This window comes from Lampris incognitus, chromosome 11 (assembly GCF_029633865.1).
Source record: "Lampris incognitus isolate fLamInc1 chromosome 11, fLamInc1.hap2, whole genome shotgun sequence".
Taxonomy (NCBI): domain Eukaryota; kingdom Metazoa; phylum Chordata; class Actinopteri; order Lampriformes; family Lampridae; genus Lampris; species Lampris incognitus.
In genome coordinates, this window is record NC_079221.1 from 8,208,827 (window position 1) to 8,215,948 (window position 7,122).

Consider the following 7,122-nt stretch of genomic DNA (forward strand, 5'->3'; position numbering starts at 1 on the left):
TAGATACCCCTTCCTAGGGCGTCCGGGTAGCGGTCTATTCCGTTGCCTACCGACACGGGGATCGCCGGTTCGAATCCCCGTGTTACCTCTGGCTTGGTTGGGCGTCCCTACAGACGCGATTGTCCATGTCTGCGGGTGGGGAAGTCGGATGTGGGTATGTGTCCTGGTCGCTACACTAGCGCCTCCTCTGGTCGGTTCGGGGGGGGATGGCGTGATCCTCCCACGCACTTCAAAACACACTGCCGGGTGAAAAGAGGCGGCTGGTGACTCCACATGTATCGGAGGAGGCATGTGGTAGCCTGCAGCCCTCCCCGGATCAGCAGAGGGGGTGGAGCAGCGACTGGAATGGAGTAGGGTAGGGTAGGGTAATTGGCCGGATACAATTGGGGGGAAATAAAATAAACACAGGTGCCGGGCAGAGGCAGAAAACGAACAAACAAAGTCTGCACACCGTTTGAGCTCCCGTGTGGGACGCTGGAATTTAATCTCGCCACATGGTAACAATTTGAGCACTAAGGCTCTTCATCACTGGACTCCCGATGAAGAGTCGCCATGTGGCCGAGATTCAATGCCGGTGTACTTTAAGGGCGCTCAACAGCGCGCAGGCTTTGTTGTTCCTCGTCCTCGCTGCGACGCGACCGGGTGAACGAGGGCGTACGATGCGTAAACGTGCCCGTGAGCGTGTGTTTTGTGCGTCTTGTGTGCGCGCAAGCTTCTGACTTGGCTGCGATGTGTTGAGTTTGAGGATAAGTAACGGACAGGCGTGGAGGTCAGCGGGCAGACTCGGCTGGTCGATAGGGCTGTCAGAGCGAGCCCGTGGAGTTTCGCCGTGTGTGCAGCCTCTCTCGTCCACTTTGCCTCCCTGCCTCTATTGATCCGGTCGCACACGAATGCAAAGGGAGATAAACCAACACACAACACACCGCCGTGCGGGGGGGGGGGGGACACTGCATTTCTCGCTCGGCTGGCTGCGCTGTGACCTTAACCATTCCTGCAGAATGCTCATCGCCCCCCCCATCCGCCGCCCCGCCCCGCCGCCCCGCCCCGCCCCTCCCCGGGCCTTCAGGAGTTATTTGGAAATCGACTTATCATCCTGAACACTCATTTAGCCCCCCCCCTCCCCCCCTCCCCGTGTGCCGTTTACTTTATCGTCAGCCAAGAAAAGCGGAGGTCCCACACGAACGTGGACGCGCGGCCTCTACCGAGTACCGCGGGGGTCCGCGGGGGGCATGGACGCGCAGCCCCTCCTCCCACTCGGGGTGTCTCCATGGCAAAGTGATCCGTTACAAAGCCGTCGATGACGGTAACCACGCGGTCGTTTCGGGGTCGGGAGTTTTCTCACGGTCAAATTGGATATGATGGGGGGAGGGGAGGGGGGGGGGGTAAACGATCCCTTCATCCCGTTGGTCGGTGTCCATCAGCTCTGCCCGGGCCGAGCGGGTCTGAGTCTGGGAGCCGGAGCCTCGTGTGAACCGACGGTTCGCCGTTCTGAATGTAGGACGTCTCTCCGCCCCGGGTCTCTTTTCCCTCCCGTTTTCCTAAATGCTAATCGCTGCTGGCCACGAGAGAACGGGTGGCATTTTCGGTTCGTCTGTGACCGACGCAGGGGGACGGGGAGTGTGGGTAATGAGGTGTGACCAAGTGCAGCATCCCACCAAATACATTATTGAGAGACTTTCCGCCATGCTTCCAGAGGTGCCTGCTTAATATGCATGAGTCGCATAGCCGGCATTGTGTGCACGCGTACACAAGTGTGTTTGCATGGACAGGTACCCGTGTGTGTGTGTGTGTGTGTGTGTGTGTGTGTGTGTGTGTGTGTGTGTGTGCACCCTCACATCGCCGCCATTATGACCATATCCCTCACAACGTGCCATTAAGAGCCCTGCTGTATATACTATGCATGTGTACGGAGGCCCGGCTCATCCCGGATACCGCGGCGCCGCAACAGCAGAGTGCTTCCGTTGGCTCGCCTACGGTCCGTTACACCCCCGGCCCCAAAGGAAGCCACGCGTGTCTCACACAGGAAGGTCTGAAGTTGCGTAACCGGGCCGCTCATTAAAGTGCAACTTCTGAGGAGGCGAGAGCAAGCCGGCGTCAGAAGTCAGCTCGTCGATTCAACGTGCGCGAGTCTGAAAGCCGGCTCGGGCGAAAGCTGGACGCGGATAAAAGCCCGTCTAAACCCACGGAGGAGACACGATCAGCTGGTCGTTGTGGCTTTTCAATAAATTAATGATGTGCCCACAGAGCCCGGCCCGGCCCGGCCCGGCCCAGGCCTGGTTCCTGTTACAGCCTTTGGTGGACGCAAACTGCCGTGCCTCGTCTCTAACGCCACAATGTGAGGGTTCATAAGTCTACTTTACAGAAACACACACACACACACACACACACACATAGTTGCACTCACTCTTTGTTGTGTTGTGAGAACAACCTTATTTGGCAGTTTGTTGCCAATAGGCCTCTTGGTGCCTTCACAGGAGAGCCATTACACACACATACACAACCACTTTCTCCCACACACACACACACACACCCATAAGCTCTCTCTGTCTCTCTCTCTCTCTGTGTCTGTCTCGCACTCTCTCTCTCATGCTCTGTCTCTCTCTCTCTCTCTGTCTGTCTGTCATTTTCTCTCTCTCTCTCTGTCTTGTCTCACTCTCACTCTGTGTGTGTGTGTCTCACTCTGTGTCTGTGTCTCTGTCTCTCTGTCCCCGTCTCTGTCTCACTTTGTCTCTCACTCAAATTCAAATGTGCTTTTATTAGCATGACAAATGTACATTTGTATTGCAAAGCATTTTCACATAAAGGACAATAAGAGTGCATGAATACACAACATATATACATCAACACATGCAATACAACAACTTACACAGCTACGTCATGGCAACAAGATGTGAGTGGATGTGTGTGAATTTGTCAGTCTCTGCATGCATGTGTGTGTGTGTGTGTGTGTGTGTGAGTGTGTGAGAGAGAGAGTGAAACTAGTGTGTGTGTATGTGACTGTGTTGGGGGGGCTGTGTGTGTGTGTGTGTGTGTGAGAGAGAGAGTGTAGTGTGTGTATATGTGACTGTGTTGGGGGGGCTGTGTGTGTGTGTGTGAGAGAGAGTGTAGTGTGTGTATATGTGACTGTGTTGGGGGGGCTGTGTGTGTGTGTGTGAGAGAGAGTGTAGTGTGTGTATATGTGACTGTTGGGGGGGCTGTGTGTGTGTGTGTGAGAGAGAGTGTAGTGTGTGTATATGTGACTGTGTTGGGGGGGCTGTGTGTGTGTGTGTGAGAGAGAGTGTAGTGTGTGTATATGTGACTGTGTTGGGGGGGCTGTGTGTGTGTGTGTGAGAGAGAGTGTAGTGTGTGTATATGTGACTGTGTTGGGGGGGCTGTGTGTGTGTGTGTGAGAGAGAGTGTAGTGTGTGTATATGTGACTGTGTTGGGGGGGCTGTGTGTGTGTGTGAGAGAGAGTGTAGTGTGTGTGTATGTGACTGTGTTTGGGGGGGGGGGGTGCTGTCTATGTGTGTTTGTGTGTCCGAGTGTTGTCCCGGTCCTTCCCGTTGGGAAGGAATACGGGGTATCACACACTGTCCCTCAGACGGTGGCAGGCTAGAACATACTGTGCAGCCACAGTACAGCTGTCTCTGTGTTCACCTAGTATGTGGGGCAGTTTTCTGGGGTTTGGCAGGGCAGTGAATTTGGGGTGTCTCTCCTCAAACTTCTGGGAGTAATAATCGCGGATTTCCCGGAATGTCTTGCATTCAGGTAAAAAGTGCAGCTCTGTCTCGACAACATTGTCTTCACACTGTTGACAGAAATGTTCGTCTTTTGGCATCCGGGTCTTTTTATGTCTGCCTGTTTCTGTTGCTAGGCGATGCTCACTGAGTCTGTATTTCGTCAGTATGTTTCTCAAATTTGTTTCTTTTATTTGAATGAGGTAATCTGCTAATATGTACCCTCTGTCTAAGGCCAAATAGCATTGCATCTCGCTTTGGGATTTTGTTTTAGATTGCCAATATTCATAATAATTGTCTTTTAGGTTTAAGGGAATTTGTTGAAGCCGAATATGTTGTGGTTTGGACCTGGTCTTGTGCCTCTAAAGTGTTAGTATATGTTAGTGGAACAGGATGGCTGAAGACCAGGTTGGTAGGAGAGTTCTTATCTTTGCTCAACTCTTGGTATTGCAAGGCTTCATAATGGAAAGAGTGTGAATGTTAGATGTTTCCAGAATTTGATTGCTCTTTTTTGAATTTTAATCAGAACAGGATATTGGCCTAATTCTGCCCTGCATGCATTGTTTGTGGTGTGCCGATGGACTTTAAGAATGTTTTTACAGAATTCAACATGCAGGGTCTCAATTGGATGTTTTTCCCATTTATCTTGTTCTTGACTTGCAAGTGGACCCCACACTTCACTGCCATAAAGGGCAATTGGTTCTATGACCGATTCAAATATTTTTAACCAGATTCTAATTGTAATTTCAAAAGGGATTTGTCTTTTTATGGCAAGTAGAGCCTTGCATGCCTTGTCTCTTAGTTCATTCACTGCCATGTTGAAAGTTCCTCTAGAATTGATTCTAAGGCCCAGGTAGGTATAATCAAATGTATGGTCACTTTCATTTGGTCCTAATCTTAATATGTGCTGTCTTCGCTGATATCTGGATCTTTTCTGAAATATAATTATTTCAGTTTTACTCATGTTAACTGTCAGGGCCCAGGCCTGACAAAACTTTTGAAGAAGGTCTAATTGAGTCTGGATTCCTTCCTCCGATTGTGAAAGAAGGACCAGGTCATCCGCAATAGAGCAGGAATTTGACCTCACTGTCTTGCAGAGTGAGTCCAGTTGCTGGTGAGTTTTCCAGCGTAGTTGCCAACTCATTGATATACAAGTTAAACAGAGTTGGGCTTAAAGGGCAGCCCCTGTCTCACTCCTGCACTCCTGAGGGATATAGTGAGTTCTTTTGGATCCTATTTTGATTCCACACTTAGCTCCCAAGTACATAGATTTTGTAATATCATATGTTTTTCCACCTACACCGCTTTCCATTAATTTGTAGAACAATCTGTAATGCCAAATAGAATCAAATGCTTTTTTGAAGTCGATAAAACAAGTGAATAATTTGTTTTTATTTTGAGTATGTTTTTTCAATTAGGGTGTGTAAGGTGTAAATATGATCAGTAGTGTGGTAATTTGGTAAGAATCCAATCTAGCTTTTACTCAATACATTGTGTTTCATGAGGAAGGTTATTAGCCGGGAGTTGATGATACTACAGAATACCCTTCCCCAGGTTACTGTTCACACAGATGCCTCAGTAGTTGTTGGGGTCAAATTTATCTCCACTTTTGAAAATTGGTATGATTAATCCGTGATTCCAGATATCAGGGGAATAACCCACACTCAGAACTAGGTTGAATAACGCAAGTGTAGCACATTGAGACTTTTCATTGATAGATGTTAGCATTTCATTTAGAATGCCGTCAGGTCCACATGCTTTTTTTGGGCTTCAGCTTGCCAATTTGGTCTAAAAGTTCCTGCTCAGTGATGGGGGAGTCAAGTGGGTTTTGATATTCCTTGATTGACAGTTCTAATTTTTCTAGTTTGCTTATTATGTTACATTGGTCTGTGTTTTGATCTGATTGGACTTTCTTAAATAGAGTTTGGAAATGGTTTGTCCAGATATCTTCATGTTGTATCACTAATTCTTCATGATTTGTTTTTTTGAAGCGATTCCAATTGTCCAAAATTTATCGGTGTTTAATGACTCCTCAATCAGTGTCAGTTGCTTACAGGTGTACTGAGCTTTCTTAGTTCTGAGTGTGCGTTTATATACTAGTCTTAGTGTCTCACAATATAGAAGTCTAATTGATGTATTATTTGGATCTCTGTGTTTCTAATTGGATAACTTGCAAAGTTCTTTCCTTATTGATTGACATTCTGCATCAAACCAGGTATCTTCTTTTCTTAAATTTTGGTTTTGATCCTTTTAATCCTGCTTTTTCTGCTGTTTTTTCAATATGTTAACTTTTTCCACGGCCTGACTGACACCTTCTTTACTGAGGCTATAAGGGGTATCTAGGAAGATATCTAAAAGATTTTGTATTTTGTGATTGTCAATGGCTTTCTTGAATTCCTCTGTACTGTTTCTCCTCTACTGGGATGTGATTTGATAGTGTTGATTTCTGTCTTTTGATGAACACAGTGATTTGGCTGTGATCAGAAAGGGGGGTTAGTGGTTTGACAGTGAATGCTCTAATTGACAAGGGGTCTATATCGGTTATTACGTAATCTACTGTGCTATTTCCAAGAGGGTGAGAAAAATGTGTCTTCCAAGAGTTGTCTCCTCTTATCCTACCATTAACGATATACAGACCCAGACTGCGACAGAGCATCAAGAGTTCTTTTCCATGTCTGTTTGTAGCTGCATCACAGTTGCTCCTGTGGGAGTAAACAAACTTGTTGGCTTTATCAAGTGAGTTACAAATGTAGTTATTGCCATCTGAACATACAAAGTCATTCTGTGGGGCCCGTCCATGCGTTTAGATCTCCACAGACAAGAACATTTCCCTGAGCCTGAAAACGGCTTGTTTCTGTCTCTAACAGTGTAATAGGGAGATTCATAAGGGGGGATATATACATTGCACAGAGGAAGAGATCTTTTTGTGAGGTGAAGATTTCTTTTCTAATTTTTAGCCAGATATGATATTTTCCTTTTTTTCATGACACTGATGTGTCTGTCTAATTTTGATTTGTACCACATTAACAAACCTCCTGTGTTTCTGCGCCGCAGTTCTGTGCTGAGTTTTTTGTGAAGATACAATTATTTCTTTATAGTCTGGGGGACAGTGAGTGATTTTGTTGTCTTTACTCCATGTTTCCATTAATATCATAATGTCAATATCTTTGATGTTCTCACTCTCTGTCTGTCTCTCTGTCTCACTCTGTCTGTGTGTCTGTCAGTCTGTCTCTCTCTTGCTCTCTGTCTCTCTCTCACACACACACAAACATGCACATAAACATGGTGTACCAGGGGAATGCCTCCCAGAGAAGCGGTGTAATTATTTTATAGTAGAACATGGTTCTGTATTAGCCCTTATTGTTGGAGATGTGCACTAACGTGCACACTCACACGCACATGGTCG